The sequence below is a fragment of the Octodon degus genome, unplaced genomic scaffold (assembly GCF_000260255.1).
Source record: "Octodon degus isolate 3935 unplaced genomic scaffold, OctDeg1.0 scaffold00032, whole genome shotgun sequence".
Classification (NCBI taxonomy): domain Eukaryota; kingdom Metazoa; phylum Chordata; class Mammalia; order Rodentia; family Octodontidae; genus Octodon; species Octodon degus.
In genome coordinates this window covers 16,419,156-16,429,328 of record NW_004524608.1, presented here as the reverse complement: position 1 = coordinate 16,429,328, position 10,173 = coordinate 16,419,156, and the positions used below count along the sequence as shown (strand labels likewise).

The 10,173-nt window shown below is 35.4% G+C and overlaps 1 pseudogene; it reads left to right on the top strand.

Annotated features, from left to right (window-relative positions):
• Positions 1-65, top strand: part of LOC105742030 — a 1,412-nt pseudogene extending 1,347 nt beyond the window's left edge.
• The last annotated feature ends 10,108 nt before the right edge of the window (positions 66-10,173 follow it).

The window sequence follows — 10,173 nt, the reverse complement described above, 5'->3', positions numbered from 1 at the left end:
CTGGCAAGGTCACCAAGTCTGCCCAGAAAGCTCAGAAGGCTAAATGAATATTATCCCTGCCACCTGCCACCACAGTCTTAACCAGTGGTGGAAGACCGGTTTCAGAACTATTTCTTTCAATTGGCATTTAAGTTTAATAGCGAAAGACTGGTTAGCGATAACAATGCATCATAAAACCTTCAGAAGAAAAGGAGGATGCTTTGCGGACCATTTTTTTGTGTGGCAATTTTTAAGTTATTAAAATAAATAGTTTTTAACGGAAACAACTTGACCAAAAATCTGTCACAGAATTTTGAGACTAATTAAAACAAAGTTTAATGAGAAAAAAAGATAACTTTATATAATATCTGAGTTTTCTTTTTATAAATTATGCATGATCAGAAACATTGCATGGGTTCCATGAGTATGTACAATGCGTGTTTCAGTTTCATTTTGTCATTTAATGTCAGCTTTTCTATTATTGATGATATAGCAATCATATGATATAAACTTTAAATAACTCATCAACCTTCCTCCAGACCTGTGTTACTGGCTCAGGTGTCCTAAAGTGAAGCTGACTGAAATTTGAAGCTCTCTTTATCATTCATATGGAATGAAAACTGCTGCATGGTGAAGCAAAGAATCCAAGTTGCTTCCTTCTCATTACTAACTAACATGTTTCATGCCCAAGTCAAAATGTCTTATTTCCAAATACAAATATTCTTCTCTCTAGTTTGCCACTCAAAAGTAATAAGGAGAAATTTTAATATTATTTCTTATTATCCATGTCTATATAGACACACAGTCAGGTTAGCAAAAATCAAATTATCACAAATCTAAAATTTCTAACATGATACAAAAATCATCTAATTGTTTAAAACAGACGTGCATCATCTGTCCTGGACTACACTTTGGAGCTATTTGGAGATTAAGGCCAAAGGAATCAGCATTTCCTTGATTATAACATGCACACACTTTATGTTCCCTATTTTTTGAGCTTCAGACAGTTTAGGTTATTATGGTAAAGAGAATGGTTTCATTCTAAACTCTTTAACAACTAAGAAGATGTGGTCTGAAACAGGAACTCTGACCTGAGAAGTTGGCCTCTAAGCTGGTTTTCCACCAAAGAGGGACAGGCAGTCCAAGGTACAACTGTGACCGAAGGAAGCTCCCGTGAAGCACAGTACCCTACCACCACATTTCGTAGTCTTTATGATAGATATAGATGTAGATATTCATTAGATATAGACCTGGATATATAATGAATATGTTCTATATATACACACCTATAATTATATGTACATATGCAGTATGTATATATGAACTATACTGTACAAGTATATATAGTGTGTATATACATACTGAGTATGTATCAATGTATGAGTAATGCTCATAGATAGTATGATCTATAGACACATATCTATGCTCCTGTGTGTATATACCAAATATATGTATGTACTTAGTATATATGTGTCACATGTAGTAAGAAAAAATATGCAGTAGCAACAAATATGTATGTCTGTACAAAAAACATGTTTATATAGTGAGATGATAAAAGCCTTTTACACTATTATAAAGACCCACTTCCCAAACATGGAGGTGCACAACTGTATTCACAGCACTCTAGAAGTGTAAAGCAAGAGGATCTCAAGTTCAAGTCCAGCTTGGGCAACTTAGTAGCTCAGAATCACTTGGTCTCAAAATAGAATATAAAAAACCCAGGGATGAGTCTTAGTGCTAAGGCCTTGTTTTCAGCCCTCAATACTGTAGAAGAAAAGAAAAACCTATTAACCTATTATGGGTGTTATTTCTAACTTGCAAATCATAAATGTGTATTTATGGGCTACAATGCTATATTGTGATACATGTATACAAATCAGAATCATTAAATCAAGCTAAATAAAATTATCTAGCAACATTACATATAATTTTTACAGAACCACCTAACTACTTATGATTATAGTATGAAAAATAGGGGCTAACAACCTTCAAGTCAGCTTTCTATGTGCAGCACTATAAGAGATCAAGAATTATTTTCTTTTGTTTTGACAATGAGTAAGTTTTCAAAACAAACAAAAAGTACTTGAAGTATTTCCCTAAGAAAAGCAAAATGTACTAATCTAACCCTAATGTGCTAACATTGCCTATATTAAATCTTACCTTTTTCATTTTTCCTAAAATGATAAAGACATGAACTGAAGTGCAAAACCTTGCAGCATGAGTTAGTTTTCTTGAATGCTCAAAATATTACCAGAAGCATTACATTCTGCTAGTGAAAGTCTGAATGGAAGCAATTCAAATAACATTGTTCATAATTATTGATACATATTAATGAGACCACACATCTTGTAAAAGGATGGTTTACTTACACACACCCCAAATTATAAAAAGAGAGGCACAAAGTAAAAATTTATGCCAAATGTAGAGCATCTCTCTCACAGACCATGCATATAGTAGTAATGTATATAACTAGAAGACAGGAAAGCTAGGATAAATGCAAAGAAAACTTTTCTCCAAGATGTTCCTTAGGAAATTTAATATTATCTTATGAACAATTAGACACTCCTCATTTCTATGAGCAGTGACCCTGTAACTCTCTATGCTGTAATCCAGGCCACTATGGTCCACTGTTAAAGGATTTTGGGTTTTGTTTGGCTCCAAGCAAAATACTATTTACCTTTTATTGTAATATAACCTTTCTCTATAGGTAAAAACAACAACAAAATGATTTGTATCTATATTACCACTTGGGTTTATCCGAGGCCCTAGAACCCTCAGATTAGGTCTTTGTACATTGTTACATGAATCATACAAAGTGAGATTTCAAAAAGTTAACGAGGATACAGAAGATTAAAAGACCAAGCTCGGCTATAAGTCAAAGAGTGTTCCTTTTTTGATCTAGGGTGAAAAACTCCCAACTATACAACAAAATACTTAAGAATAACTGACATAAGGAAAAATAAGATATAAACCTATTTTTTGCAATATACTATTACTATCATTACCACTCTTTGGAATTATTTTCCATTTCAAAAGGAATAAAACTATAGGTCAGAAAATTCTAAAACTTGAAAAATAGAAGCAAAACAATAAATTTAACTACCTAGAACTCCGTTACTGTCAACCCACAATAAGCATTATTCCTACTCATTCATTCCTCAAAATTATAAGCACTGAGTGCTGCACATGCCTCACACCACACAGAGTGCTCTAACAATGAGAAACAAAGATGGTTTCAAGTGCCTTCTTCCAAGAACCACCAGTTTAGTTAGGAAGATAAGCAGCACAGAAGATAACACCAAAACAGCATCCCAATTTCCCCTAATCATTATGTGAATAATTTCCATTTGTATTAGATTTAGGATTCAGGAGGAAGAAGATTGCGTGTAAGTTTATAGAACCTCAGTTCTTGTATTGATTCTACTAGTAAATTATATGACTTACAGGGAAAGGAGGGCAGGAAAGGAAGGGAGGATAATGGGAAGCAAAAGGCATTAAACTATGTTGTATTCATGTGCCAAGAGCCCATGGTGAATGCAATCACTATGTTTAGCAAACATGTACAGATAGAATAGAAAGTTAGAGTGGGTGTTTGTTGTGGTCCCATGTTCACACTGTTAGGTCCAGTGAATTCCCTTATTATGTCTCTTTAAGAAGAATGACAATGTTCAGTACTCTATGAAGACATGTGCTATGTACCCAACAGCAGGCTCTTCTGTAAAAGGACATCATTTACATATTTTTTCTTCATCTCCTGTCTCTTCCCAATTACCCCTATTTGTCTCTTCCTTTAGTTAAAACAAATCATTTTACCAGTATTAAGTAGTCATCAACATACCCAAGAGACAGGTGAGAAACTGTCTTTTCAAGAAAAAGATACGGAAGTTGCCCTTCATTCCTAAAATAAATCTCCATGCTCTGAAGGAAAACCCTGGCTTTCGAAACATATTTTCCCTGGATGAAACCTCTTGGCCATTAAGCAAGGATTACTTTGGGTGGAAGTGGTAGCTGTATCTGCAACTCTAGTATAGCAAGGAGAACTACAAGTTCCCCTCTGCAAAAAGGAGGAGCAAACTAGGGCTTTCTTTCCACAAACTCACTTGGAGGAGTCAAAGTTTCTACTGTAAATTTGTAAATGGTGTATTTAGCCTCTTCTTACCGTCTGAAGAATTGACTTTCTATGTAATCATGAAATTGTACATAAAAGAGATTATCTTTTTGACTGAGTCTAAGACTGAGTACTGTGGCTTGCAGTATTGTGTTTCTTGAATGGTATAGGATGATTTACCTGTTTGGGGGCATGGGAGTTAACATCACAGCCTCTCAGTCCCTTATCCCCAAACCTTTCCGGATTGTTAATTTGTCTATAGAATTCTAGATTTGAATTGAGAAAAACAGCAGAACAATGTGAATTGGAATCTTCAGATTGGAAGAGTGCAGATACTGTACTGAGATCTTCATAATTTGCTGGGAAGTCTCCATAGCGTATATACTGTCAGCATTATAAACATGTGACACTTCATACTTTGCGGCTTGGTTACAGGCTTTGTGCTTTCAGTTTCTTGAGTCTCCTTACAATTGAATGTGGACAGGCCTGGGGAGATAGCTCAGTGAATTAAGCACTGGGTTAGACAAATGCAGGGACCAGGGTTCTATCCCGAATACCACCTGCACGTCGGCCCTGCCCCTGGGCATGCTGAGCCAGTCACTGAATCTGGGAGTGGTGGCACATGCCTGTAATCCCAGTGCTGGGAAGGCTGAAAACATGAGGATCACTACGAGTCAGAGCTTAGTAGTAGGGAGACCATGTACCAAATACATGAATTAAAATAAATTTATTAAAATAAAATTGAATGTGGGATCCATCTTTAATTTCTTCTTTTGTTCTCATTAGTGCCTTAGATATAATGCTAAATAAAACCCAGACTTTAATAAATAAATAAGTAAAGGATGGGAGGGAGGGAGGAAGGAAGGAAGGAAGGAAAGAAAGAAGGAAGGAAGGAAGGAAGGAAGGAAGGAAGGAAGGAAGGAAGGAAGGAAAGAAGGAAAGAAAGAAGGCAGGCAGGCAGGCAAGGGCTCCTGCTGAGGGAGAGTGGAAACACAAAACCAAGTCCATTCAGCAGAAGCATCTAAATTTGCTTCACATCATCTGTGTTTGGCTGTTGTTTCCTGACTCCCTGGACCTTAGCATCCCCTTTCCAGCTGACAGGCTATAGTATCAGCACAGATTAGCCAAAGCCCAAAGACGAAGTTTTATGCAGTGGCCAGTATGGAAAGATTGGATTATTTGTTCCCTGCTGGTCAGCTTTCCTCTCTTGAATCTCCTCAATGTCAAAAACTAAATACATTCATTTTCTTTCCATATAAATCTTAAAAAGTTGCTTCTCAGGCGAGAGTAAGAGAATCATTTTAAGCAAAACATAGAGTAATTTAAGTAAGTGTCTAATGGAGCCTTAATCCTCAGCTTTCAGGTATGCAATAAAGAACTTAAATCTCCTGTTTAAGCAAAGTTGGTTAACAGGAAGGGAAGACTGATTGTGGCAGTCTTCCTAAAACTGAAGGAGGAGAGGATGTTTTGCTACATTTTGTCTACAAATAGAGATACGGGCTAAAGTAAAAATGGTTTCCGCCTTCCATCAACCCCACTGAAGGACACATAAACTATTCTTCCTCCTTCAGCCCTGGTACTGAGTGTTGAACCAAAGGCCTTCTCACTCAGCTGTGTCCCCAGTACCAAACTGCCCAGGCTGGACTCAAAACTGTGATCCTTCCATCTCAGCCTACTAGAGTACTGAGATTGCAGGTATGCGACACCATGCCTGGCCGACACCTAAGCACTTTTTTTTTTTAGCTTTTTAATTTTTTGGTGCTGAGGACTGAACCCAGGGCCTCTTATTTTCTAGATAAGAATTCTACCGCTGAGCTAAATCCTCAGCCCTGAACTATTTTTGTAAGTAAGGACAGAAAAGTATTTTCATAAAAGATCAAGACCTGAATAACTTTAGGCAACCTTAATATTGCTGCTCCGCCAGGACAAACATCATGATCTAGAAGATATATTCTGCTTACTGCATTGAAGAACATCATATAAAAGCAAGATATATGTATAAAATCAAAATCAACAGCCAGCAGGTATAAGAAAAGGTCTTCAGTGTGAAATAGGTGCTGATGTCCTCAGGGTATTTACAAAACTGTAGAACCATAACGACCCTAGATAAAGACTTATCATTATATATCGGGAAGGAATTGGTGGTCATATGTAGCACTGCAACTGTTGGATGGAAGGCTAAAAGCTGTTTATAAACAGTAGAGTTTATGAGAAATAGTTGAAATAATGGAGATAAGAACTGCATAGTGCTGAGTGCTTAGATACTGCAGTAGATAAAACCAAGAATCAGTGTGATTTGACTTACACAAAAACATTGTTGTTAAAAGGAAAAGTATAACACTCTATACTCCCATTTGTTACCCTTGATTAAGTCAATTATTTGTTCAGCAATTATATCTCAAAGCTGCACTAGCTTTGTGACATGCTGCATGTCTCAGTTACTTTTTTTCTCATTGCTGGGACAAAATACCCAACCTTCACAATTAAGGAAGGAAAGGTTTATTGAACTCCCAGTTTGTGGAGGTTTCAGTGCATACTCAGCTGACTCCAAGTACGTAGCAGAGAGCAACTGCTCATGACAGTGGAAAGCAGTAAAACAGCAAGAGCTGGTGGTGTGGGAGGCAGGGTGGCAGGTCTGCTTCCTCAGACTGCACTCAGTCTATCCGCCCCAGGCCAGCTGTTGCCCTCACACCCATAAGCCCAGCACTGGACTGTGAATTAATCGCAAACTCTAGAAGTCTGCCCCATAACTGCACGAGGCTTTGGGGTGACAACTAGACACAATCCATAACACTACAAAATAGAACAGACAGTTCTTGTGCTTTTTAAAATTTGGCCTAATCAAGTTCACAGATATTGAAAAGGCAAACAAATTGGTTAATACAGTATATGAGTATATAATAGATACTATGAAGGTAAAATGAAAAGCAAGAAAAGAGAATGAAGTGGTAACAATGTATATTTTATTTAGTTAAAAAGGGCTGTTCTGAGAAGCTGATATTCAAGGGAGACTTGAAAGATATGTAAGCCAAAGTCAAAGACAATGGCGAGACAAGGGCGAGTGCATGTGAGAATTGGAGTCAGGACAGCTGGGTAGTAGCAACACATTTTAGTCAACTGACCTCTAACTGGTATTGAGATAGCTCAGGTCCTATTTTTTTACTTAATTTTTCTCTAATGTTGCAGAGTGGGAAAATGCTATCAGGTAAAAGAAAAAGATTGACAATATGCTAGAAGTTTTTGATAGATCTATTTTCAATTTCTAATAAAAAATCTTGTATTGAAAACAAGTGACAGGAAAAGTGTGTAAAGCATAAATAGGAGTTGGCATGGGGATGGAAGAAAAGTACAAATATGGTGTGGCAAGATGACACTGGAGATATTTTTCTCTTAAATATAATTGGAGATGTATTGGTTTAAATGTGTATAAGATAAGGATATAATTGGTAGGATTTAAAAGAGAAGTTTTCTCTCCTTTAAATCCCTTCAAAAGACAAAAGCAAACAAAATATGGTCCAAATATCAAGAGAGAAAACATAGAAAATGGCAAAGAAGCATAGAAAATAGAATCTATAAAACAAGATGACAGAAGTAAGACCAAACATACCAGTTATGACAATGTATGTAAATGTGTTGAACTCCCCAATTAAAAGGCAACGACTCTTAGATTGGAGTAGAAAACAACATTCAACAATATGCTGTTTACAAGAGACAAACTTAAAACAAGATGACTTGGAAAGGTTATAAATAAAGGATAGGCAAAGACATATTCATAAAATGAAAACAAAAAGACAACAGAAGTAGCAATATTCATACCAGCCAAGGTAGAATGCAAGACAAAAACTGTTAATGCAAAGAAGATTATACTGTTTTTACAAAGGCAACATTTGAAATGAAATTATATTCATTATCAAATGCGTGTTGGAAGTAGCCAAGAATCAAGGGCCAATAACCCATGGAAATAATTTTCAAGGTACTATGTAGTACAAGATCACAATGCATCCCACTAACTTATGTCTCATCAATTCAATAAAAATTAATAAAGATCTAGAAAATTTGGTGTATATTAAAATTTTCATCTTCAATATATAAATTGCAGATTTTTTAAAAAATGTGGCAATACTCCAGTACATAAAGAAAATGGAAATGAATTCTCTAAAGCAGAATCTTTCTAGAATATACTGTCAAAATGTAAAATGAAATTATAAAATATGAAATAAAATCTAAACAATATATTCAAGATAGATTGAAGCCTACTCTTAAACTAATATTAACTCCCAAAAGAAACACAAATTAGGTAATGTTGCATAGAAAATACTAAAATTTTAAAGTAAAAAACACTTACTGAATATTCAGTGTGACAGCAACTCTTCCAAGTGTACTGTGTGCATTAGAGTTTTTGATTCCCACAATGAACACAGGAATTCTGAGGGAGAACCAGGAAGCAGTCACCAAGAAAGGAAACGAAAGAAACTACCAACTAGAAGAAACAGATTGAACCGAGAAGCACGGACTAGAAGGAAAGATACTCTTGGAGAGAGCAGTCAGATCACAGGTTTTGATTTTATTCTCAAGAAATGGTGCTTCACTGCAGATTTAAGAAAAAGAAAACTGTATTACCATAATTATGTTTGAGCAAAAGTATACTAATGTCAATTTATTGAAAAGACAAATTGAAGAAATGAAGAAAACTCACTGAAGAGGTCAAAAAGGAATCATAGGCATGGAATCAGGATAAGAAAATATTGAAAAAACCCAACAGATTCAAGAAGTAGTGCTAGAAGAGAATTATAAAATTTGGGGAGAGCAAAGGAATCATTTAGTAAAGTGAAGAAACAATATATAGAATGAGAAAAGTTTTGTCAGCTGTTCTTCAGACATAAGACTATATAGAATACTGAATATAAAGAACTCACAAAAATAATTAGACCACCTAAAACAAAAGACCAATCAAGAACTGAGCAAGTGAAACGAACAGTTAGTTCTCCAAGGAAGAAATGCAAATGGACAATGCATATATAAAAAAATGTTCAACATCCTTGGCCATAAGAGAAATGAAAATTAAAAGAATGTTAAGATTTTATCTTACACTAGAAAGAATGGCAATCATCAAGAAATCAAAATGTAAAAAATGCCAGAAAGGTTGTGGTGAAAAAGGAATCCTAGATTGTTGATGGGAAAGTAAACTAATACAAGCACTATAGAAATGTGTAATAAATTCCTCACAGAATTCAAATTAGAAATTTTATATCACCTAGTTCTCTTCCTTCTAAGAATCTTCCCCATAAAGCTAATGACACCACACTGCATGCATACCAATGCTTATAGAAGCACAATTTACAGTAGCTAAATCCTGGAAGTAGCCAGTATCCCCATCAACAGACAATTTATGGAAAAATTGTGGTGTCTGACCTAATGGAATACTACTCAACTATAAAGAAGAAAAAAATTGAAGCATTTGTTGGAAAACAGATATACGTGGAAAATATAATGCTGAGTGAAACAAAAGACACACAAGCTTAAGTGCTATACAAAATTTCTCCTTTGTGTAAGACAAAGCATAAACAAAGAGCACAATAAAAGAAGATAGGAACAGATAAAGAACAGTGTCCTTGCAGATGGGACAGTGTCCAAGAGAAAGTAGGTGAGGAGATGGAGAGAGGAAAGAGAAATACATAGAATAAAGATATATTACATACAAAAACCTAATAACCTCAACAAATACAACATTATATGCCATAGCATGAGATAAGATTAATAATAAGAACAAGGACAAAATTGGGGGAAAATGATGTACAGGAGAAGGGAGGGAGATTGGAGAGGAGAAGGAAATTTAAAAATAAAGAACCAAGTTGTATCACATGGCCATGCCACAAGATGACCACAAGATGAGGCATGGGCTACAAGCACGTACTAATATAAAAATAAGAAAATAATAAGAAAAGGTATTTTCAAAATGTATGTACAAAACAAAGTGTTGGAACTGAAAAGAATTTGGAAGTTATATATTCAAGTCAGCTCATTAGTTAGAAAAAATGAAGCTTAAAACATTAAGTAAATTTCCCAGTGGTCTTAGAAGCTGTTAA